This window comes from Phocoena sinus, chromosome 1 (assembly GCF_008692025.1).
Source record: "Phocoena sinus isolate mPhoSin1 chromosome 1, mPhoSin1.pri, whole genome shotgun sequence".
NCBI lineage: Eukaryota > Metazoa > Chordata > Mammalia > Artiodactyla > Phocoenidae > Phocoena > Phocoena sinus.
Window position 1 is genome coordinate 27,198,770 of NC_045763.1, and position 23,761 is coordinate 27,222,530.

The following is a 23,761-nucleotide window of genomic DNA, read 5'->3' on the forward strand; positions in this document are numbered from 1 at the left end:
TTTCCAGTTCTTTCTTGGTGTTTTGCAGAATCTACGCACAGGTGTTTAGAAGTCGCCCCCAGACTGGGGACAAATCTGGTTTGAAGGCGACTCTGGAATTAGTAAGATATTGGGAGGCAGTGCTCCAGGGTGCATGTCCAGGGGGGACAGGGTCTGGAGTGAGCCATGTCGCCCATCCTTTCTCTGATCTCTGTGTTGGCTCAGACAAGCCTGGGTCAGGGTTTCTGTCTCCATCTCCTGTCCTTCTCTCCCATTCCCAGCTAGCACTGGACCTTGAACTAAATCCAGCCCATCAATGTGACAGAGAGTATCACTGTCTGCCAATCCCTTGCTGGCCAGCTGGAGTCCTACTTTCAAAAGACAGAGTACCCAGAACTCTCTGGCTTGCAGCACCCCTCTGCCTGGTCTCACCCACTGGATCAGACCCCTGCAGATAGGTCAGGGGATGTTTGGGGCTCTGCAGTTATGTTGCTGCGAACCCTCATTACGATCAGCGGCTTGGCCCCTTCCCCCAGTTCAAGCCCAGCCTGGCCCCCAGCCCCGCCCCTTCCTCACAGCCTGCCACCGATGTCCCATTATGCTGTGGAGGGCTGGACGGCTGTGTTCACTGGGAATCGGGTCTCCTGGCCTGGTGTGCCCTCTCCTGTTTGGAAAGCAGTGGCCGCCAATGTTTCAGTGACAGTTGGGACAAGTGGCTCCAAGCAGGCTTCTGGAGTCAGACAGACCCAGGCTCCAGTTGAGCTGTGTGACTTTGTGAAATCTACTGCACCTCTCTCATCCTCAGGTGCCTCATCTGTGAAATGAGAGTTATTAAGACTCAGGGGTGTTGAAAGAATGAAATGAGATAGATCATGTAAAGTACTTATCACAGATCCTGGCACATAGTAAGTGCCCAATAAATGGTACGCAGCTGTTTAGGCTGGGATGGAGAGCATTCAGCAAGTGCACGCGGGCTCAGCTAGAGGGAGAATGTTCAGGCTCTTTTGTTCAGGAACTCTGACTGCAGGGCCCAAGCCTCACTCTCACGATTCCCATCTTCTTTGCATATTTCCTCCCCTCCTTGAAGGCTTCATCCACTTTTTTTTTTTTTTTTTAACCTCTTTATTGGAGTATAATTGCTTTACAATGGTGTGCTAGTTTCTGCTTTATAACAAAGTGAATCAGTTATACTTATACGTATGTTCCCATCTCTCTTCCCTCTTGCATCTCGCTCCCTCCCACCCTCCCTATCCCACCCCTCTAGGTGGTCACAAAGCACCAAACTGATCTCCCTGTGCTACACGGCTGCTTCCCACTAGCTATCTATTTTAGGTTTGGTAGTGTATATATGTCCATGTCACTCTCTCGCTTTGTCACAGCTTACCCTTCCCCCTCGCCATATCCTCAAGTCCATTCTCTAGTAGGTCTGTGTCTTTATTCCTGTCTTACCCTTAGCTTCATCCACTTATAATGAGGGTGAGCTGATCTGCCTAGAAGCAGTCCCCGGGGCAGGGAAGAGCGAGTGCTATAACTGGGCAGTATTGCTATTTGAGGGTCTGGTTCTCTCTCCCAGAAGGGTTGCGGGGGGCGGGGACATAAAGATTTAATTTGGTAAAAGCAGGACTCTGCAAATGCACCTGCTCTGTGGGAACCAGCCACCTCCAAGCAAGGACCGTTAGGTCAGCCTGGGTTCTCGTAGGGGGTTTTTAAGCTGGATTCACTTGACAAACATCTGATTTACAAACAGCCCTGCAGTAATAAATTTATTACCGCTCCTCTGCTCGAATGCTCCAACAGCTTCCCTTCTCAGAGTAAATGCTGAAGTCCTTGGGAAGGCCTGCAAGGTCCCACACAAACTCTTCCTCGTCTGCCCTCCTCTCTACTGCTCTACTCCCACCCCCCACTCCTGCCTCAGGGCCTTTGCACTTGCAGTTCCCTCTGCCTGGAACCATCTTCCTCCCAAAGATCAGAAGGTTCACTCTCTCACCTCCAACAGCTGTTTCCTCAAATGTCAGCTTTTCTGTGAGATCTTTCCTGACCATCCTATTTAAAATCGCAAGCCCCACACCTCGCCCCACCTCTCCTCATCTAACACATTCTGTAGTCATTTAACTTGATTGTTTATGTTCTCTAGAATGAAAGCTCCTTGGGGAAGAGGTTTCTGATTCGTTCCTTCCTATTCTGAGCACTAGAGCAGTGCCGGGCACATAGCTGGCCCTCAGTAAATATCCGCTGAATGAATGAATAAGTGAAGGAAGGAAGAAAGGGCAGGCACCACCCACCTGAGAGCCCAGATCCTGCTGTCACAGGGTGAGAGTCCAGATCCCGCCCTCCTGCCTTCCTCGCTGTGGCTCCCAGAGTGATCTCTCAAATGCATCCCTGACCACATCAGTCTCTTCCTTAACACCCTTTATCGAGTCCCTCGCCCAATAATCTGTGCTGCACCTAAGCCTTCCCGGGAGAGGGAGAGCCACGTTTGGGAAAGGGTAGTATCATCATTTGATGAACTTTTCCCTTATCCTCAAGGAGACCTTCAAGATAAAGGCCAAACTCCTCCGCAGGGCCTGTGTCCTGCCTCTGTGGCCTCTCCTACGTTCTTTGCTTTACAACCCCAAGCTGTAGGTAACGGACCACCAAGATGTTCCCGTTCAGACGCTGGTCTCTCCATCCTCTGTGCCTTTGACCTTGGAGCTGCCCATTTTGCCTGGACCACCTTCCCTGGCATCCTCCGTCCTCCTTACCCTGGAAAACTCCTGTTCAGCGTTCTAAATGCCATTGGCTTGTGTGTGATCAGCTGTCACCTGGCTGAGACATTTCCCCTGACTGCGCCCAGGCTGGGTCTGGCAGCCCTGCTCTGAGCACACCTCCTCGGAACACCTACCGTCCACTGCTGCGTGTTTTCCCACTGCGTGGCACATCTGCAGCTCGGCACCGCATAAATATTTGCAATTTATCTTTTCATTTCTACACTTCTGGTGCCTAGTAAAACTTGCCTGGCACATGTCAGGCTCTCTGGAAACGTCTGCTGGATGGAAAATTAAGCAACTGGAGTGGCGCAATGACAAAGGTTCTAGAATCCTCAAGGTGCTGAGGTTTTTTGAGATAATTCTGGGACTCACACCTCCCACTCCCAACAAGACTTCTGCTTTTCTGTTTCTATTCCTGAAGATGGGGACCCAAGCCTCCTCTCCTCTGGCCCTGCCCAGGGGGACTGATGTGCGGCCCTTTCCCCTCATATGAAAGCCCCTCCTCTGGACCCCAGAGGCCACTGATGTAGAACAGGGGAGGGGCAGTGAGTTGCGGCACGAGATAGGTCTGGGTTACAACCTTGCTTTGCCCCTAACAAGTTGGATGACCACGAACAGGTCATCAGATCTCTCTGGGATCCGTTTTCTCATTTAGAAAAGAGCGACACTCCTAACACTTCCACCTGCGCTGCCTCTGTCCCCCTTGGTCACCTCTATTTAGCAAGCAACTGCTTGGTAAATCTCATAGGCTTGAATCAAAGTCACCCAGGATGGAATTAGAATTCTTCTCCCCACTCATCCTCTTCCCCTTGACCATGAAGCTCAGGCCCCCATGTTCCCCGCTTCCCCTACAAGTCCTCTTGGGATGAGGCCTGATAAAAAGGCCTCTGGTTTTGCATCCTACCTGATTTGTGAGGCTCATCAGAGCCCAGCACCCCTGGCTTTACTGCCATTTGGCTTTGAAATAATGCCAGAGGACAAATGCCTTCCATGCTTAGTGCCCTAAACACATGACCTCCAGGAGTAGGTCCAGGGTTCTCATTAAAGAGTCTCCTTGGGTGCAGGGAACCCTCTCCTTATTTTCAAATTGCCCCAGCCAAGGCCAGTGGGTAAAGGCCATTGGATGGATGTCCCTGTGCCTAGGCCAATGCTCGGTGCTGTCAGAAAGTGCTGGATAACTGTGGTCCCTGCCCTTAGGGATTCTCATCTAATGTCTAGGCATACCAACCCTCCAGAACCACTGCCTGGTCACCAGTGTATTACGCATGCACAAACAGCAACATAATGTGCAACGCCCAGTGAAAAATACAGAGCCCCTTGTTCAAAGCATGGTTAAGAACTGCAAGATAGAAGACTGGTTCAAATGGCGGAGTAGAAGGACGTGTGCTCACTCCCTCTTGCGAGAGCACCAGAGTCACAACTAACTGCTGAACAATCATCGACAGGAAGACACTGGAACTCACCAAAAAAGATACCCCACCTCCAAAGACAAAGGAGAGGCTGCAATGAGATGGTAGGAGGGGCGCAATCACAATAAAATCACATCCCATAACTGCTGGGGGGGTGACTCACAAACCGGAGAACACTTATACCACAGAAGTCCACCCACTGGACTGAAGGTTCTGAGCCCCATGTCAGGCTTCCCAACCTGGGGGTCTGGCAATGGAAGGAGGAATTCCTAGAGAATCAGACTTTGAAGCCTGGTGGGATTTGATTGCAGGACTTTGACAGGACTGGGGGAAACAGAGACTCCACTCTTGGAGGGCACACACAGAGTACTGTGCGCATCAGGATCCAGGGGAAAGAGCAGTGACCCCATAGGAGACTGAACCAGACCTACCTGCTAGTGTTGGAGGGTCTCCTGCAGAGGTGGGGGGTGGCTGTGGCTCACCGTGGGGACAAGGACACCGGCAGCAGACGTTCTGGGAAGTACTCCTTGGAGTGAGCCCTCCCAGAGTCTGCCATTAGCCCCACCAAAGAGTGGGGTAGACTCCAGTGCTGGGTTGCCCAGGCCAAACAACCAACAGGGAGGGAACCCAGCCCCACCCATCAGCAGGCAAACAGATTAAAGTTTTACTGAGCTCTGCCCACCAGAGCAACAGCCAGCTCTACCCACCACCAGTCCCTCCCATCAGGAAGCTTGCAGAAGCCTCTTAGATAGCTTCATCCACCAGAGGGCACACAGCAGAAGCAAAAACTACAATTCTGCAGCCTGTGGAACAAAAACCACATTCATAAAAAGACAGACAAAATGAAAAGGCAGAGGACTATGTACCAGATGAAGGAACAAGATAAAACCCCAGAGAAACAACTAAATGAAGTGGAGATAGGCAACCTTCCAGAAAAAGAATTCAGAATAATGATAGTGAAGATGATCCAGAACCTCGGAAAGAGAATGAAGGCAAAGATCGAGAAGATGCAAGAAATGTTTAACAAAGACCTAGAAGAATTAAAGAACAAACAGAGATGAACAATACAATAACTGAAATGAAGAATACACTAGAAGGAATCAATAGCAGAATAACTGAGGCAGAAGAACGGATAAGTGAACTGGAAGACAGAATGGTGCAATTCACTGCCACAGAACAGAATAAAGAAAAAAGAATGAAAAGAAATGCAGACAGCCTAAGAGACCTCTGGGACAACATAAGACACACAAACATTCACATTATAGGGGTCCCAGCAGAAGAGAGAGAGAAAGGACCCCAGAAAATATTTGAAGAGATTATAGTTGAAAACTTCCCTAACATGGGAAAGGAAATAGCCACCAAAGTCCAGGACAAACAGAAAGTCCCAGGCAGGATAAACCCAAGGAGAAACACACCAAGATACATAGTAATCAAACTGGCAAAAATTAAAGACAAAGAAAAATTATTAAAAGCAGCAAGGGAAAAATGACAAATAACACACAGAGGAACTCCCATAAGGTTAACAGCTGATTTCTCAGCAGAAACTCTACAAGCCAGAAGGGAGTGGCATGACATACTTAAAGTGATGAAAGGGAAGAACCTACAACCAAGATTACTCTAGCCGGCAAGGATCTCATTCAGATTCAATGGAGAAATCAAAAGCTTTGCAGACAAGCAAAAGCTAAGAGAATTCAGGACCACCAAACCAGCTCTAAAACAAGTGCTAAAGGAACTTGTCTAACTGGGAAATACAAAAGAAAAGCACCTAAAAAAACAAACCCATGACAATTAAGAACATGTTAACAGGAACACTCATATTGATAATTACCTTAAACGTGAATGGATTAAATGCTCCAACCAAAAGACACAGGCTTACTGAATGGATACAAAAACAAGACCCATATATATGCTGTCTACAAGAAACCCACTTCAGACCTAGGGACACATACAGACTGAAAGTGAGGGGATGGAAAAAGATATTCCATGCAAATGGAAATCAAAAGAAAGCTGGAGTAGCAATACTCATATCAGATAAAATAGACTTTAAAATAAAGAATGTTACAAGAGACAAGGAAGGACACTACCTAATGATCAAGGTATCAATTCAAGAAGAAGATATAGCAATTATAAATATTTATGCACCCAACATAGGAGCACCTCAATACATAAGGCAAATACTAAGAGCTCTAAAAGAGGAAATCGACTGTAACACAGTAATAGTGGGGGACTTTAACACCTCACTTACACCAATGGACAGATCATCCAGACAGAAAATTAATAAAGAAACACAAGCTTTAAATGACACAATAGACCAGATAGATTTAATTGATATTTAAAATTTATATTTTCATTCCATCCAAAAACAGCAGATTACACTTTCTTCTCAAGTGCACATGGAAAATTCTCCAGGATAGATCACATCTTGGGTCACAAATGAAGCCTTGGTAAATTTAAGAAAACTGAAATCATATCAAGTATCTTTTCTGACCACAACGTTATGAGATTGGAAATCAATTACAGGGAAAAATATGTAAAAAACACAAACACATGGAGACTAAACAATACATCACTAAAAAACAAAGAGATCACTGAAGAAATCAAAGAGGAAATCAAAAAATACCTAGAGACAAATGACAATGAAAAATAGACGATTCAAAACCTATGGGATGCAGCAAAAGCAGTTCTGAGAGGGAAGTTTATAGCAATGTAATCCGACCTCAAGAAACAAGAAAAGTCTCAAATAAATGTTCTAAACTTACACCTAAAGGAACTAGAGATAGAAGAACAAACAAAACCCAAAGTTAGTGGAAGGAAAGAAATCACGAAGATCAGAGAACAAATAAATGAAATAGAAACAAAGAAAACAATAGCAAAGATCAATAAAACTAAAAGCTGGTTATTTGAGAAGATAAACAAAATTGATAAACCTTTAGCAAGACTCATCAAGAAAAAGAGGGAGAGGACTCAAATCAATAAAATAAGAAATGGAAAAAGAGAAGTTACAACAGACACCGCAGAAATACAAAGCATCATAAGAGACTACTACAAGCAACTCCATGCCAATAAAATGGACAACCTGGAAGAAATGGACAAATTCTTAGAAAGGTATAACCTTCCAAGACTGAACCAGGAAGAAGCAGAAAATATGAACAGAATAATCACAAGTAATGAAATTGAAACTGTGATTAAAAATCTTCCAACAAACAAAAGCCCAGGACCAGATGGCTTCACAGGTGAATTCTATCAAACATTTAGAGAAGAGCTAACACCCATCCTTCTCAAACTCTTCCAAAAACTTTCAGAGGAAGGAATACTCCCAAACTCATTCTATGAGGCCACCATCACCCTGATATCAAAACCAGGCAGAGATACTACAAAAAAAGAAAATTACAGACCAATAGCACTGATGAAAATAGATTCAAAAATCCTCAACAAAATACTAGCAAACGGAATACAGCAACACATTAAAAGAACCATACACTATGATCAAGTGGGATTTATCCCAGGGATGCAAGGATTCTTCAATATACACAAATCAATCAATGTGATACACCGTATTAATAAATTGAAGAATAAAAACCATATGATCATCTCAATAGATGCAGAAAAATCTTCTGACAAAATTTAATACCCATTTATGATAAAAACTCTCCAGAAAAAAAAAAAAAGGTCATGAAGTACCTAGGGGCAAGACGGGAATAAAGACACAGACCTACTAGAGAATGGACTTGAGGATACGGGGAGGGGGAAGGGTAAGCTGTGACAAAGTAAGAGAGAGGCATGGACATATATACACTACCAAATGTAAAATAGATAGCTAGTGGGAAGCAGCCGCATAGAACAGGGAGATCAGCTCGTGCTTTGTGACCACCTAGAGGGGTGGGATAATGAGGGTAGGAGGGAGGGAGACGCAAGAGGGAAGAGATATGGGAACATACGTATAAGTATAACTGATTCACTTTGTTATAAAGCAGAAACTAGCACACCATTGTAAAGCAATTACACTCCAATAAAGATGTTAAAAAATAAATAAATAAAATAAAAAACTTTTCAGAAAGTAGGCATAGAGGGGAACCTACCTCAACATAATAAAGGCCATATATGACAAACCCACAGCCAACATCATTGTCAATGGTAAAAAACTGAAAGCATTTCCTCTAAGAATAGGAACAAGACAAGCATGTCCACTATTGCCACTATTATTCAACATAGTTTTGGAAGTCCTAGCCACAGCAATCAGAGAAGAAAAAGAAAGAAAAGGAATACAAATTAGAAAAGAAGAAGTAACACTGTCATTGTCTGCAGATGACATGAAACTATACATAGAGAATCCTAAAAATGCCACCAGAAAACTACTAGAGCTCATAAATGAATTTGTTAAAGTTGCAGAATACAAAAGTAATGCATGGAATTCTCTTGCATTCCTATACACTAAGAATGCAAAATCAGAAAGAGAAATTAAGGTAACAATCCCATTCACCATTGCAACAAAAAGAATAAAATACCTAGGAATAAACCTACCTAAGGAGGTAAAAGACCTGTACTCAGAAAACTATAAGACACTGATGAAAAAAACCAAAGATGACACAAACAGATGGAGAGATATACCATGTTCTTGGATTGGAAGAATCAATATTGCGAAAATGACTATACTACCCAAAGCAACCTACAGATTCAATGCAATCCCTATCAGATTACCAATGGCATTTTTTACAGAACTAGAAGAGAAAATCTTAAAAATTTTTGAGACAGCCAAAGCAATCTTGAGGGAAAAAAACAGAGCTGGAGGAATCAGACTCCCTGACTTCAGACTATATTACAAGTCTACAGTAATCAACACAATATGGTATTGGCACAAAAACAGAAATATAGATCAATGGAAGAGGATAGAAAGCCCAGAGATAAACCCATGCACCTATGGTAAACCAATGTGTGACAAAGGAGGCAAGGATATACAATGGAGAAAAGACAGTCTCTTCAATAAGTGGTGCTGGGAAAACTGGACACCTACATATAAAAGAATGAAATTAGAACACTTTCTAACACCATACACAAAAATAAACTCCAAGTGGATTAAAGACCTAAATGTAAGACCAGACACTGTAAAACTCTTAGAGGAAACCATAGGCAGAACACTCTGACATAAACCACAGCAAAATCTTTTTTGGCCCACCTCCTAGAGTAATGGAAATAAAAACAAAAATAAACAAATGGGACTTAATGAAACTTAAAAGCTTCTGCACAGCAAAGGAAACCATAAACAAGACGAAAAGACAACCCTCCAAATGGGAGAAAATATTTGCAAACGAATCAACGGACAAAGGATTAATCTCTAAAATATATAAACAGCTCATGCATCTCAATATTAAAAACACAAACAATCCAATCCAAAAATGGGCAGAAGACCTAAATAGACATCTCTCTAAAGAAGACATACCGATGGTCAAGAGGCACATGAAAAGATGCTCAACATCACTAATTATTAAAGAAATACAAATCAAAACCACAATGAGGGCTTTCCTGGTGGTGCAGTGGTTGAGAATCTTCCTGCTAATGCAGGGGACACGGGTTCGAGCCCTGGTCTGGGAGGATCCCACATGCCGTGGAGCAACTAGGCCCGTAAGCCACAGCTACTGAGCCTGCGTGTCTGGAGCCTGTGCTCCACAACAAGAGAGGCCGCGATAGTGAGAGGCCCGTGCATTGTGATGAAGAGTGGCCCCCGCTTGCCACAACTAGAGAAAGCCCTCGCACAGAAACGAAACGAAGACCCAACACAGCAAAAAGATATAAAATAAATTAATAAATTCCTACCTCCAACATCTTCAAAAAAAGAAAAAGAGAAAAAAGAAATAGCAGAAAATTTCAAATTAGGCATGAGCATGAATTAAAAAAAAAAACTACAATGAGGTGTAGTTTCTAACCAGTATCGCCTCACACCGGTTAGAATGGGCATCATCAGAAAATCTACAAACAACAAATGCTGGAGAGGGTGTGGAGAAAAGGGAACCCTCTTGCACTGTTGGTGGGAATGTAAATTGATACAGCCACTATGGAGAACAGTATGGAGGTTCCTTAAAAAACTAAAAATAGAACTACCATATGATCTAGCAATCCCACTACTGGGCATATACCCAGAGAAAACCATAATTTAAAAAGACACATGCAGATTCTGGGGTTCGTTTAGAGGTTTGAATTTTCTCGGAGAAAGAAGGGCCGGCCACGAGGAGAAAAGAAACAAGCTGCGGCAACATCTAAGCCCTTGAAAGGATCCTGAGAGAGGGGGGAAAGGGAAAACAGCAGCCACCAGCCCACCACTTGTGTCTTCTGCCCCTTCCCACCTATCTTGCCCACCCCACCAGCCCACGCTGCCTGGGACTTCAAATCTGTGGCCAAAGGACCGTCACCACATAACTTCAAAAATAATCAACCACCTTCCCTTCCCAAACCCACCCAAATTCACTCATCCAGAGTTTACTTTTTTTAATCCACTCAGAACTTTTTTTCTACGACCCCCCTCCCTACATGGAGTTGATGGGGGGTGAAATGAATACTGAGTTGGCCTTTACTTTTTTTAAGGAGACTTTTTGATCCAATGAGGCCCCTCAAATAATTGAGTTTTGGGTCCTGGTTGGTTGTTTTATTTTTTTTCTCCAAAATTTTAACCCCCTCCCCCGCTGAGCCCAAGGAGCTGACGTCGCAAAAAAATTGGATTAAAAACCTCGATCATGGGTTCGGGTCCCATGGACCTCAAAGAGCTTCTCAAGGGCCTGGATAGCTTCCTTAACCGAGATGGGGAAGTCAAGAGTGTGGATGGGATTTCGAAGATCTCCAGTTTGATGAAGGACGCACGAAAGATGGTGAGTCGACGCACTTATTGAACATTCTCCTGCAGACACGTTCACCAGAAATATTGGTCAAGTTTATTGATGTTGGTGGTTACAAGCGTCTTAACAATTGGCTGACATATTCAAAGACAACCAACAACACTCCCCCCTTGCAGCAAATTCCACTGACCCTGCAGCACCTACCACTCACTGTTGACCATCTCAAGCAGAGCTCCGGAAATTGGCCTCAGTCCTTGTCAGCAACTGGATGGCTGTGATCCGCTCCCAGAGCAGTACCCAGCCTGCTGAGAAAGATAAGAAGAAACGGAAAGAAGAGGGAAAGAGTCGAACCACCCCTCCTGAGCGACCGTTGACTGAGGTGAAGACTGAGACTTGGGCTAAGGAGGCCCCGGAGAAGAAGAGGGAGAAGCCCAAGTCCCTCCGAACCACGGCGCCCAGTCACGCCAAGTGCCGCTCTACCCGACTAGAGCTGGAGACCCCGTCTTTGGTGCCTGTGAAGAAGAATGCCTGTGCAGTGGTGGTTTCTGACAAGTACAACCTTAAACCCATCCCCCTCAAGCGTCAGAGTTCCACAGCTGCCCCAGGATAGGCTGCGCTCCCTGCAGAGAAGAAATACAAGCCACTCAACACGACACCCAACGCCACCAAAGAGATCAAAGTGAAGATCATCCTGCCACAGCCTATGGAGGGCCTGGGCTTTCTGGATGCACTCAATTCAGCCCCTGTTCCAGGCATCAAAATTAAGAAGAAGAAGAAGGTGCTATCACCCACAGTTGCCAAGCCAAGCCCATTTGAAGGGAAATCGAGCACAGAACCGAGCACAGCCAAACCTTCTTCCCCAGAGCCAGCACCTCCTTCTGAGGCTATGGACACAGAACGTCCAGGGACCCCAGTTCCCCCTGTTGAAGTCCCAGAGCTCATGGATACTGCCCCTTTGGAGCCAGGAGCTCTGGATGCAAAGCCAGTGGAGAGTCCCGGAGATCCTAGCCAGCTGACCCGGAAAGGCAGGAAGAGGAAAACTGTGACCTGGCCTGAGGAGGGCAAACTGAGAGAGTATTTCTATTTTGAACTGGATGAAACTGAACGAGTGAATGTGAATAAGATCAAGGACTTCGGCCAGGCAGCTAAGCGAGAGATACTGTCAGACCGACACGCGTTTGAGATGGCCCGGCGTCTGAGCCACGACAACATGGAGGAGAAAGTGCCCTGGGTGTGCCCCCGGCCCCTGGTGCTGCCCTCGCCTCCTGTCACCCCTGGAAGCAACAGCCAGGAGCGGTACATCCAGGCTGAGTGGGAGAAGGGGATCCTTCAGGAGCTCTTCCTGAACCAGGAAAGTCCTCACAAGCCTGCTCCTGAGCCCTATGAGCCTATCCCCCCAAAACTCATCCCCCTATATGAGGAATGTTCCATGGATGAGACCCCATATGTTGAGACCCTGGAGCCTGGGGGGACCGGTGGCTCACCCGATGGGGCAGGCAGTTCCAAGTTGCCTCCTGTTCTGGCCAATCTTATGGGAAGCATGGGTGCCGGGAAGAGCCCCCAGGGTCCTGGAGGAGGAGGCATCAGTGTGCAGGAGATCCTCACCTCCATCATGGGTAGCCCTAACGTTCGTCCCTCGGAGGAATTGCTGATGCAACCAGACTGTTCAGACAAGACCAAGCAGTTGCTGGTGCCTCATGGACTCTTAGGCCCTGGTCCCATAGCCAACGGTTTCCCACCGGGAGGCCCTGGGGGCCCTGGTGTGCCAGTGGGTCCACGTCTCCTGGGTCCCCCACCCCCTCCCCGGGGGTTGATCCTTTCTGGGATGGCCCAGGTGACCCCATGCGGGGTGGCCCGATGCGTGGGGGACCAGGTCCGGGGCCATACCATAGAGGCCGTGGTGGCCGAGGCGGGAGTGAACCTCCGCCTCCTCCTCCATTCCGAGGGGCCAGAGAGGTCGCTCTGGAAGAGGACCTGCAAATGGACAAGGGGGCCCTGGTGGGGGCATGGTCGGAGGTGGTGGGCATCATCCCCATGAAGGCCTGGCGGCGGCATGGGTGGTGGCAGTGGCCATCGTCCTCATGAAGGCCCTGGTGGAGGAATGGGTGCTGGTGGTGGACATCAGCCCCATGAAGGCCCTGGACATGGGGGGGCCCCATGGCCACCGGCCTCATGATGGCCCTGGTCACCGAGGCCACGACCATCAAGGGCCACCTCCTCGTGAGCACCGTGGCCATGATGGCCCTGGCCATGGCAGAGGGGGCCACTGACGGCATGATGGAGGCCACAGCCATAGAGGAGACATGTCAAATCGCCCTGTTTGTCGACATTTCATGATGAAGGGTAACTCCCACTATGAGAACAACTGTGCCTTCTACCACCCGGGTGTCAATGGGCACCCCGTGCCCTAGGGACCACCTGCCCACCCTGCCCACACCCCTGTGGACTGCAGCCTTGTTCCTTCCACCCTTTTATGGCTTCTGTGAGGCCCATTTTCCCCTTTCCCCAGCTGATGAGGAGTCGGCCCCCTCACTGCCCACCTGCCTGGGTTCCTGGGGGTTTTCGGACGCCTGGTGCACATTGATGTACATATTTTCCTCCAGTCTGGGGAGGAGAGAGACTGGACACATTCCGTACCCTGGGCTGCTGAAGAGGAGACCCAGTTGGCTTCACTTTTTGAGGAGATTTGCCCTTTATGCCAAGCGCCTCTCCGGTATTCCCCTTTATGCCTGAGAACCTAAAGTTGGTTATCCTGGAGAACACCTCTACTCTCCTCTTGTGGGTCCTCCACATGCACACAGAACTCTGACACGGGATAAGCTGCACTTATGAAATCATCCCAGCCAAGTTCATGCTTCCTCGTGGGGTGGGGAGATGGTAAAAGGGGTATTGTGGATCCCACTGCACTGAGAGGACTCAATCAGGCTGGATTTGAGCTCTGGAACACATCAACCCCACTCCTCCTCTGACACAGGCTTTACAGTGAGTCCTTTCTCAAGTAAGACGCTGCAATCTTCCGTGAACACCCAAGTTTGCATCATGGGTCTGCTAGGTTCAATGATGGCAAATTCAGGTCGGCATCCGGTGAAAAGTTTTAGCTGGCATAGGTGAGGCCATTGGTGGTGGTCCACCCTTGCCTGCAGCTCATTCTGGAAATTAAAACACTTCAGGGAGACCAGCTTTTCATCAACTGAAGCCCGGCGTGCTGGGCATACCAGTCACACTACACGCACTGCCTCCGGGAGTTAGCGCGCTCCTGGCCCCTCCCCCCACCCCGCACCTTGTGGGTGTGAGGCCTCCAGCTCCCTTGCCCTGTCAGCCACCTCTGAATACCCACCAGGTGCCTTCCTAGGTGGATTCGATAAGATGACCTGCCCTCTCCCAGCCCTCTCCTTCACCTATCTCAGCACAGTTGTTTTCTATGAAAACAGTGGATTGGTTGGGTTTTGTGCATGGTCTTGGGTTAGAGCCACAATGGATTTGAGGATGAGTATTTTCTTCTTTCTTTTGGTTCGGTATATTTTGTACATTAATAATAAACAGTGGAAAGAGAAGTATTTAATAATAAAAAAAAAAGACACATGCACCCCAATGTTCATTGTAGCACTATTTACAATAGCCAGTTCACGGAAACAACCTAAATGCCCATCGACAGATGAATGGATAAAGAAGATGTGGTACATATATACAATGGACTATTACTCAGGTATAAAAAGGAATGAAATTGGGTCATTTATGGAGACACGGATGGACCTAAAGACTGTCATACAGAGTGAAGTAAGTCAGAAAGAGAAAAACAAATATCATATATTAACGCATATTTGTGGAATCTAGAAAAATGGTACAGATGAACCAGTTTGCAAGGCAGAAATAGAGACCCAGATGTAGAGAACAAACGCATGGACACCAAGCGGGGAAAGTGGGGGGGTGGGGAGATGAATTAGGAGATTGGGATTGACATATATGCACTAATATGTATAAAATGGATAACTAATAGAACCTGCTGTATAAAAAATAAATAAAATAAAATTCAAAAGAAAAATGAATTGCAAGATAGCAGCAGTGGAGCATGAAACCACGCAAGGGGCCCTGGTGCCCTGTGCGACCACACAGGTCTTACACCCCTGAAGCCGGTCCTCAGTGCAGGGAATTATGAAAAGGGCGCATCCTCTCCACGGGCCGAGAAGCAGCAAAATGAAGGTTGGGCTGAGGAGGATGGAAGAGAATTCTGGCCTTCAGGGGTTCACAGTCTCATGGGGGACGCAGAGAGAAGCCGGCAGGTAAGCCCAGCACAGAGCCCCAGGCCCAATGGCCGAGGCATGGCAGTAGCGGCATGAACTTCAGGAAAGCAGCTATCCTGCTGTGCAGAGGCCAGGGGGAGGTCAGGGATGGCTTCGGGGAAGAAATGATTCAAGATCTGGATTTTATAGGACAGGAAACCTACGAGGGTCCCTGAACTCCCAGGGAGTCCCTGGTCCATTGAATTGGACCTTGGATCTCTCATCTTGACCCCAGACTCCAGCTAGCCCACTAGCCATGAAACCTTCAAGACCTCAACTCCGGGCCAACCTTGGTCCCACCTGCACATCTAAACCACAGCCATAGACGTTTTCTGCCCTTAGGGCTGCAAATCCTTGAAGGCTCAGTCTCCATAAAGAGAACTTTGACCCAGGACACCATTCCTAATGATACTGAGGCTTAGATTTGAATCACATAGGAGGGAGACATTTGTCTAGTGGGCAGACCTGGCTGACTAGTGGACATCTCCGGTTCTCTGGGGTTCTCTTCTTGGGTTTATGCAGCGATTCCTGTGAAGTGATGAAAATCTTTATTTTATTGTGAAAAATCATTTCCCAAAATAAAGCCAACCGCCCAAGGTGGTAATGGAAGTGAAAAGTAAGTGAGGAGTCTAAGGAAGTAATGGGTTTTAGCTAGAAAATAGAAGCCATGGGTGAATTAAGGAGTGGATGTTGAATTTGATGGTGGCTCCGATTTGTGAGTGTTTGAAAACAAGGAAAAGATTTATGAAATCATTTCAGCCAGTGCTTCAGCCAGGGCAAAAATTGCTCACTGAGTGGGAATGAATACTTTGGTGACTGCTCAAAAGGTGGTTGAGTATCGCGAGAATTTGCCCAGGGAACCCAGGATTCTCCATGGAAATGTTCTTGGAATACAGCTGGGAGCCCCATTAACATTTCCATAAAGCACTGGGTGGCAGAGGCAGTCGTGTGGCTATGGGCTGACTCTAAGCACAGGAAAGGTTTAAACGCTCTGCAAAGCGTTTTCCCTTTGCCACAAAAGTTAATAGGGGTGTGGTATTATCATTCATCATGACCTCCTTTCAGCTTAGAAGCTTTGCTTCAACTCTGCATGAATGCTGGTTGAGTAATGATAGGAGGCAATGGAGAGGGGAGCTTATTTTAGTGGAGAATTAATTTTAATATTTTATAAATGGCTCTGGTCTTTAGTAATGGAATCATTAAAGATCTGAAGAGGTCATCAAAATACTTTTTTTTTTTCAAGTACACACTCTACTAACTCAAGGGGGGAAAGGTCCTATAAAGATACTTGAGGATTTGGGAATGTCAAGTTCTCAGAATATACCTGCTTGAATTTCAAGGATCTACACACAAAAGGATGCTCACCCGCCCTAGTGTGAACATACCCAGGTACACTCTTGCTTAATCAGGTAGCACACCTGCACTCACAAGTTCGGGTGTGCGCACCCCCTTTCCCTACATCATGTAGATATCTCTACAGACTTCTTTATCTTTCTATGTGATGCCACTTCCTCCTCTTTCTACTCCTCAGGTCAGATCCTAGCCAAAGGTCCATAAACGTCACTCAACAGGTGTTCTAGAGGTATCCCAAGGAAAACACATGAGCTCTTTGTGATCACCCCCAACCGCCACCCCACCGCAGGTACTAACCTGAAAGTCAGGGCTTCCAAGCTGGAAGAAACATCCCATAGGGCCTGCCCAGGGTTATTGGGGCCAACTGGCTTAGAGCAACCTGCTAAAAATGCCTCATTTGGGGTAATGGGTCTCTGAGAAGATCCCAGGTCACACTCTGCCTCATTCCTGTTGTACTTTCAGACCTCCAGTCCTCCAGTCTGTGAGCAAGAGCCTTGCAGCAGGACAAACACTCGAGATAGAGGAAGGAGGGCTGGTTTGAAGGGCTCCATCCTCTAGGATAACAGAAACTCAGGAGGATACCAAGTCTTCCCTGGATGGTTTTCTGCAAGGAGGTCAGAAAACCACAGGTGAAGGACCACCCCGTTGGAGCACTCTTAGATGCTAAAGCACGGGAACCGTGCACACCTGTTATTTTCTCAACCCCTGGCCAGCTGTAACAAGCAAGGTAAATGGGATGGGACATATTCTGAGGGCTCCCACGCTGGTTCGGCACCTAGCTCTTATCCAGCTACGAAATCAAGTCTTTGCTAAACTTTCTCTTAGGTGGATATAAAGGATAATAGCAGATGTAAGTGAGAGAGAGGTTGAGTTGCTCTGCGTTGTCTTCAACCTGTGGCCAGCATAATGGACAGTGGAAGGGGGACAAGATGGAGAACCAGAAAATGTGGCTTCAAGGACCAGCCATGCAACTGGTCAGTGAGGTCATGTGATCACTCAGACTTTCAGCTTCCTCGTTTCTAAAATGGGCATATGATAATCCCTGCCTTGACTGTTGTTATCAAGATTCAGTGGGTCAGTGGGCATGAAGGTGTTCAGGAGACTACAAATTCCACTGCACACGTTAGGAGTTATTACCTAGCTGTGGGCCTGGCACTTCTTCCTGCTTCAACATAATTGTAAATTCCTTTTATGTTAATTGAGGGCAGGTCCTTACCTCCGGAGAGGCCACTTCTGGCTTCTTTCCCTACTCCCTTATTTCTTCCTCCTCAAGAAAAGAGGAGGAACACAACTGATTATTGAGAGCCCAATATTTATCAGGCCATATTTTCAAGAGCAAAAGGGCTGACTCTTGTGTTTGCTCTGATTTAATCTGCCTTCTAAAGGAAAGCACACCATTCTCTCCTTCTGGTCCACCTTTCCTGTGTGTGTCTGGGAGGGTAAATCTGGCCAGCCTTGCCCCTGGAGCCTGCTATCTTTTCTTTGAGAGAAAGATGGGCAACTCCACCTTATTCTCCAGTCTAGCCCTCTCAAGTCCCCCACTTTGGGGAGCTTGTCCAGAAATTAATAAAGCTGGTTCTTTCACTACTATTTGGCAAGTTATCTTTGCATCTCTTCTTTCTTTGACTTAAAATTTAAATGGGAAGAGGAGTGTCTTTAGCCCCTTGAACTCTTGTTACTCTTTACAGCTTTTCACAAATCCCATGTGGCAGATGGACCCCAAGGTGATCCCCCCAAATTCCCTGCCTTCTGATGTTCATATCTTTGTGTAATACCATCGCCTTAAGTGTGGGTAGAGCCTGTGACTTGCTTCTAACAATAGAACACGGAAAAGGTGACAGGATGTCACTCTCATGATTATGCCATATTAGCAGACTGGAGATAGAGACTCCCCTTGAAGTTTCATGAACTAAAAGGCCACGCTGGAGAAGCTCATGTGACAAGGAATGGAGGTGGCCTCTAGGGCCCACGGCTTCCTCCGGAACCTGAGGGTGGCATCCAGCAGAGAGCTGAGGGTCCTCAGTAATTGAGCTGCTAGGAAACAAAATCTTCCAGCAACCTGAATGAGCTTGGAGGGGAATTCCTCCTCAGTCGAGCCTCCAGATGAGAATGCAGCCCAGCGAATATTTGAGGGCAGCCTGTAAGACCCTGAGCAAGAGGATCCAGTTAGCCCATGCCCAGCCTCCTGACCTATATGATAACTGTGTTAGTATTATTAATTGTGAGTTAATGGAGGTGTGTTGTTTTAGGCTGCTAAGTTTATGACAATTTTGTAATTAGGATAACCTATACTTGTGATTGTTGATATTTGTGATGACAACTATTTCACCCATTTTCCGTTAGGACTTTACCATGTTAAGGCTACTTTCTTAGGCCTCTGCCAACACTCACCCTTGTTGGTCGCATGTCCCTCTTGGCATGTTCTATGCACATCCTGTCTGTTCCCTGTCAGACTCTCCCAACATCATTCACTTAGAGGTGATAATTGAAACTGTGGGAGTCAGTGAGGTCATGTGAGAAAGAACATGGAGAGAAAAGAACAGAACAGGACCACACCCTGGGGAATGTGCACATTTTGAGGCAGCTGGTCCAAGTCGAGATGTGCTATAATATAAAATACATGCCCAATCTCAGAGACTTAGTATGAAAGGGAAAATGTAAAATATATCATTAGTATGTTTTACGATGATTACATGTTTAAAGAATAATATTTTGGATATGTTAGCTTAAGTAAAATATGTTATTAGATTGAAGTCACCTGTTTATTTTTATTGTTTTAAGACAGCTACTAGGAACTTAAAATTATATAAATGGCTCACATTTGAGGTTTACATTATATTTCTCTTAGATCAATCGATTGATAGATGTTTTGGAATTATTATTTTCTGGTGCCAGGCACTGTGCTAATGGTTTATGACACTATATCATCTGATCCTCATGTAATACTGTATCATTTCTGTTTTACAAATGAGAAAGTTGAGGTTCTGAGAACTTAAGTGACTTTCCCAAGATTGCATGAAGAATTCATCAAGAGGCAGAAATTCAAAGCCAGGTCTCGTCGACTCAGAATTCTTTGCTGGTAACCACTATGCCCTGCTGACTCCTTAGATGAATGAATGAGTGAAGGAGTGAATGAACGAGCACGAGTGTATGTTTCTGATGGTGATGCAAGGTGGAATGATTGGCTCTTGCCACTAGGCTCTCTAGCCAAAGGCAAGCCTTGTTGCAGAGATGGCGCCCTGGACTCCCTTCCTCCTACCTCCCCTGTGTGAGGCTGCCACACAGCCTCCCTTGGGAATCCCTGTATCTGCCATCATTCGTCTGACCATCATTCCAGATCTCCCCCTGGTCTCTGCTCTCAGCAAGCGAACCCAGCTTTGCAGAATCGCAAGGCGACATCTGATGGCATCCGAGACTGGGCTCAGGCCTGGCACTTGGGAGTGGGCAGTTCTTTGGAAGCGCCTTGGCACAATCCCAGTTCCTGCCGTGGCTGGCAGGGAAGAGCAGGTGTCCACTGGACAGAGCAGCCCTTCCTGCCAGCCCGGACCTTCCCAGGAGGGAGGTGGCTTCCCGTGAAGCTCTTCCCTGCCTGTAGGGATGGAGCTCACATGTGTGGGTACAGGGCTGAGACCGTGGGGAGGTGGACCCATATGTGCCCACCCGCTTTCTCCTGCCTCCCTGAAACCCAGAGCCGGGAAGTGACTTCCCAGGCCACTTAACTGGTAAGTGGCAAACTCTGGATTCTAATCCATATGTGTTTAACTCCAAAAGGTTTGTTCCTTTTCCCATAACCCATGCTGCCTCCCTCCTGAACTTTCCATCTGCATCATTCACGGTTTGCTAAGCCTCAGTTTCCTCATCAGTAAAATTGGGATGGTAATAATTGGGCTGCTGGGAGGATTCACTGGGATAATGCGTGTGAGGAGCTTAGCACCGGGCTGGGCACAGCACAGACACTCTGGAAATGAGTGCAGTTATCACCATCAGGATGGCCATTATCATTATGGGGGCCCCTGGGGTGTCTGCAGGGACTTTGGGGAAGTGGCTGGCAGTTAAGAGCATCTCTTCAAGGCTTCTGGAGTGGCCCAAGGACGCCTTCCTGGACAGCATGACTCAAGATTAACATGCGGTGGATAAGCAGTGTTTGTCCTCCCTGGAGGCCCTGCCTGGGCCACATCCGTGGTGACTTCCCGAGTTCCCAAGGCCCCGGGTGCGCCAGCAGCCTCATGGACACTCACAACGGATCTTCCTTCAGCCCCGTGGAGGCAGCAGCCGCCCAGCCAGCCCTGATGGGGCAGCTCCCGGACGGGAAGGTCTGCAGCCCCCTGGAAGCAGCGTGCCTGTCTTGGGTCATTTGCTTGAATCCCATCACTTCAGCTTTTGGGTGACGCCAGACATATTCCGATGTCCTTTCTATCGTGTGCGTGAGTGAGAGCAGGGCCACCAACTACCAGCAGCTCTGGGAGACGCATCGTGTGAAACGTGAACAGAGCTGAGGTTTCCCAGTGGAACCCCGTGGCAGGGAGGCTGACTGCTCCTTTGCCGTTTCCGGAAACTTTGGGAAGGCCAAGTGGGATGTGCAAGTGCCTTCAGCGGGATGGCTGGGCTCTACTCTGGGGGATGAGTGAGGGAGAGTGTCTCCAGGAGACCAACTCTGACCCCCCGCAACTTCCTGTCTGGCTCCTCCTGGGCCCCAGGGAGCCTTCAGGGGCTGGTGCTAAGATCCGCTCCTGGAGGACTTCCAAAGAGGCAGAGTCTACTGTTCTCAGAGATGCCAAGGACTTTTTTTCAGAGGATTCAGGTGGGCTGGAGAGAGACAGCACAATTCACAAAATAAATCAGAGCTTGATACTGCCATCAGCCCAGGAGACAAATATTTATACTATTTATATCACTGACACTCCCTAGGGAAGCTGATCTGTATAGAATAACATGCCGCTTAGGAGGTAAAAACATTTTAAAGTTTCTGAGGGCCACGTTTATGGTTTGGCAACACTTATGGCTTCCCCAGCCAGGGACAGGGTTGGGAGTAGGGGGTGGGAGTGGGGAGGGAAGGTGGAGGGGACGCGGATGGACGGAGGGTGGCTGCAGAATTGCACTCCCTGAGGACTTCTGCATGTTAAATTGTGCGGTGAGAACTGACCTGCCTTGAGAAAAGGTGGGGGAATGTGGCCCAGCCCTCACTGTTCCCCCATTATACATCTCACAGCACAGAGAGGGTAAGCCATCCACCCAAGGGTACACAGCTCTAAGTCAATCTTGGCGTCTGATCCCCAGTCTCAGCTCCCAGGCACCCATCCTGACCCAGGCCCTGTCCGCCTCTAACTCCCTCCTCAACCAGACTCCAGGCCAGGCCCAGCCAGAATCCAGCCCCACCGGGCCCCACTCTAGCCACACCGACTGCCTCCAGATTCTCCGGGCCAACTGCCGCGCTCCCTTGCAAGGCCCCAATCTTCATAGGCAAGGGCACCACTGTGTCTGCTGCACGAAGTTCTCTCAAGCCAGACAGGAAGCAGACCCAGAGAAGGGAGCAGAGCAGCCACCCAGGAGGGGTGGCTTCCTTCCACCCTCACTGGAATGTTCCCCAGTGGAACATTCCTTCCCACTGGGGGGCCGGCCAAGGGGGAGATGGGGTCTGGAACGGTTTGCGGGTCAGCAAGGAGGCTAAAGAAGAGCCTCATTATTCAGGCATCCCTGCACTCCACTGACTGCCCCAGGCTCTGAGCGGGGATTGAATGAGACAAGCTTCCTGCCCACAGCGTCTCCCAGGCCAGCCAACAGAGGAGGCAGCTGAGAGAAGTGCAGTGAGGTGAGGAAAGGCTTGGCTGCCCAAAGGCGATTCCCCTCTGCCCTCAGCCAGCCTGATGCAGGAGGTGAACTGTGCTCCATGGAGTCGGAGGAGGCCTTAGAGGAACGGCCCTGCACACTGCCCTCGCGGACTTAGGACCTGGCTCGGGAGACAGGACTCCCGCAGTGGGAGGGTCTGAGCCGCCAGGATGCCAGAGCCCAGGGCGGATGTTCCAGACAGAGGCACACAGTGCAAGATCCTCTCTAGTTCACGGAGGGGGAGTGACACGGACAGACCTCAAGAAAACAGGAAAAACTTAGACCACCTGAGAGGAGCAAGGAGAGACAAGGGATGGCTCAGAAAAAGGTGCTGCTGCAGTTTTAGCGGGAACTGCCCCTGCCTGCACGTGGCCTCTGGTCCCCTTCCTCTGCCCCCGCCCCTGCGGAGCTGACAGCCCTGAACAATGGCTGGGATGCTGTAAGCACACGGTCATTCATTTGCCTACCTTAAGGGAGGCCTGTAAGTCTTTCCCTGTGTGTGTTTTCATCAAGAAGTAATCTTTACGACCACAAAAAAATGTCCAATAACATTTCTCTCCCCTGGCAAGCATCCCCCGTATATCAAAGGCTCAAATACACAGCGTGAAAGCTTGCAGGGACAGGTGTTGGTGAGAGCTTTATAGCAGCCTGCAGGAGCTGCCTGAGCGTCACATGGGCTCACACAAATCTCACGTGGCTCCGGGAATGGACAACTGACCCGCAGAAAGAGATTCCTCCCACGTGTGTTCATTCTGCCTTTCTTCTGGAAACGCTGCTCCAGGCCAGGCACTGGGCCAGGCACAAGGGACACAGACATCACCGCATCAGTCTGCTTGTCCCCGAGGAGCTGGTTTTGCCACATGCTGTTTTAAGTGTTTTGTATGTTGTAACTTCTTTAATCCTTGTAAAAGCCCTAGAAGGTACTCTGACACTCCCCATTTTACAGATGGGGAAACTGAGCCCCAGGGCAGTTGAAGTAACTTGCCCAAGGTTACAGGGCTGGTCAGTGGCAGAGCTGCTCTGCTTGCATGTTTCATCTGCTGGACTGTGAACATCCCAAGGTCAGGGCTGAGTGCTGTCCATCCTGGCACCGGGCCAGCACAAAGGAGTTCTCAGGAAAATGCTGGCAAATGTATGAGCATGAACATGAGAGCCAGAAGGGAGCACAGGCCCGTCTTAGAACCTAACTCCTACATTGCACTTGAAGCCACTGAACCCCAGAGAGCAGAGGGAGCTTCTCAAAGGAGTGACCTTCTTAGGACCAGAGTTTCCTGGCCCCTTCCATACCAGTGCACTTGGATGTCTGCACACTTTTTATCTGGGAGTATCTCTCATAAGCAAAG

General features: G+C 47.9%; 1 protein-coding gene and 1 pseudogene across 2 annotated transcripts in view; one reads left to right on the forward strand and one right to left on the reverse strand.

Moving 5' to 3' along the window:
- Nucleotides 1-23,761, reverse strand: part of CSMD2 (CUB and Sushi multiple domains 2) — a 661,952-nt gene that overhangs the window by 458,881 nt on the left and 179,310 nt on the right. The gene's annotated exons all lie outside the window — the stretch shown is intronic.
- Nucleotides 10,322-13,519, forward strand: LOC116758049 (annotated as a pseudogene). Its single transcript, XR_004351136.1, has one exon. The product of XR_004351136.1 is annotated as a serine/threonine-protein phosphatase 1 regulatory subunit 10-like (transcript).